Genomic DNA, 2,542 nt, shown 5'->3' on the forward strand with positions numbered 1-2,542 from the left:
CTGTAAATCGGGCTTACACCTCCCCATCTATGAAATGGGGGATATCAATCCTCATCTGCCCAATGAGAACTAGACATTGTGCTCTTAATGCACCAGGCAGTGTTGGGACTACTTCACAGTGCATTGCACAGAAGATTTTATTTCCCTTGACACACTTGCCTACCCTGTTACATCTACATCAGCACAACTGCAATCACTCCTCTAACATGGCCCTGCACAGGTTAGGATGCTCAGGAAGGCAAAAGGTGACGTGATGTGATTTACTGAAGAGCAAGCCTCAAAATAACCCTTAAAAAAAACCCTTAAAGTAACCTGTTGAGAAAAAGGGTCAAAGTAGCCTCGTGGAAAATTTCAAATAAAAGAAAATGGCTCAAATGCTGCCTTTCTGTGCACACATACACATGCACAGTGTGTGGCTGAGGCAGGGTTTGTCCAAGCCTGCATTGCTCAGGAAACGAATGTCCCGTGATGCCGGGAGATGAGCCATGAAAGCCGGCAGGAGGTGGCAGGATCCCCCACGGAAGCCACGGCAATGTCAGCTCCCCTGCAATTCCTGGCCTGGGAGTGAGCTGGGCCAGCAGCCAGCTCAGCCGTGCCGAGCAGCAAGTGCCTCTTGACATGGGCTCAGCGTTGCCTGAGTTTTGGGATGAGGCCAGGGGATGAGAGCAGCGGAGCCGGCACAGGGAACGCTGTGCTTGGAGGGGACGGAGCAAAACAAAGCTGCTGGCAAACACAGTGTCCCTGCAGCAAAGCCACAGCATCCCACCAAGGAGGGGGTGTCCCCGAGGTCCTGTGGTGTTTGGGGGAGCACAGTAGGGCAGTGGAAACCCAGCAGGCTGGATGAGGCTGGTGGCTGTACTGTGAGAGTCCAAACCCTGAGCCAGACGTCAGGTGCAGGGGGGATCGATTTTCACAGCACCAAGTCCTCGGCTATGAGATTCACCAGGCTGGCTTGGCCATTCCTGTGCTGCTGTACCCCTGAAATGGGTGGCCACACACAAACTGTCTGCCAGGGACAACTCCTGGACTGTGCTAAGTCCCAAACCATGCCAGGGAAGGGCACATTTCTGATTTGCTGCGATAACACTGCTGCAGTTTCCTCATGCCTAACCAGGGTCAGAGGTCGGTGATGCTGCTGATAACACAGCCAATACACTCAGTTCCTGAAAAAAAGAAACCCACCTGCAGCACCAGGCATATGCAAAAATGTTAATATTCACCATTTCTACTCACAGACCCTGGCTGAGAATTATCTTCTCTGGCAAATCTGTCCCCCCATATCAAAAACTGCTCAAGGTCAAGGTAATATTCCACAGCTTTTCTTCCTGATCTCACTAATCCTTTGCTGTTTGTGCTTTGCTCATCTGCTCACCACTTTCTTTTCCCACACACAACTAACACAGTGCCTGATGCTTTGGGGCTTGATTTCAGATGGGTGTGAAATCCCTGGATGGAGCACCTTGAGTACACCAGGAATTAAACCAGACCAGGACACAGTCCTATCAGGTGGCTGAAGTGTCACTCCTGGGCTTGTTTTTGGTCCAGCCACCCCCACAAGTCCCTGCCTGCTGTATTCAGTCATGCAGGGACCACTGATGGAGTGGGACTGACCCGTTTCCAGAAGCTGGAATTGTGCCAGGGAAGTGCCTGGGGGTTTTTTTCCCCCCTCACTGACTGAAAAAGGAGCCTGGATTTGTTGCAGCTGCATCTCACTTTCACCACAAATCTTCCTTAAGCACAGATCTGCTGGAGCTGGGAACTCCTGCTAACACAGGAAGACCTCAACAAGCCAGCAGATCCCTCCCTGCTGGTGGGACAACCCTGGAACCACCAGCCTGTGGGCAGAGCAACCAAACCAAACTGGCTGTGTGCTGTTTGGGAGTGTGAATTGTCCCCAAAAGAGCCTCTGGGCTGAGGCTTCTCAGCTTTGCTGTAATCCACAAAAGCCTCTTGAACAAAAACATTTTTTTTTTTTTAAGGTTGCAGATTTTAGAGCTTTGGTCACTCGAAAAAAATGTATATAAATCATGCAGAGCACGGCGGCTGCTGCGGGCAGAGGACGGGCTGCCAGGGAGAGACTGAGCTCTGTGCCAACCCCTTGGAGCTGCGAGCTCTCCTCTTCCCTGCACTAAAAGTCTTTGTCCCTATCCGGGACCTCTTCCCATTTAATCCCATGGCCTCTCCCAGCGAGGTTCTGGGTTTGCAGGGACAGCAGTGATGCCCTTCCTGGGGCTACAAAGCCCCAGGCAAGAGCCAGATGGTGGATTCCTCCCAAAAAAAGGGATGCAGGCTGTGCTGCATCCACATGCTTACAATCCTGCACAATCTCAAGGACTTGTTGGGGGTGGGGAGCTGGGAGCAAGCTTCCCCTTACTACCTGGAAGTGTTCAAGGCCAGGTTGGATGGGGCTTGGAGCAACCTGGTCTAGTGGAAGGTGTCCCTACTCGTGGCAGGGGGCATGGAACAAGCTGATCTTTAAGGTCCATTCCAACCCAAACCATTCCATGATTCTATGAAAGATGGAGGATGTAAGGTGTGGCCA

The sequence above is a fragment of the Manacus vitellinus genome, unplaced genomic scaffold (genome assembly GCF_001715985.3).
Source record: "Manacus vitellinus isolate BGI_N305 unplaced genomic scaffold, ASM171598v3 scaffold_11_pilon, whole genome shotgun sequence".
NCBI classification, from domain to species: Eukaryota; Metazoa; Chordata; class Aves; order Passeriformes; family Pipridae; genus Manacus; species Manacus vitellinus.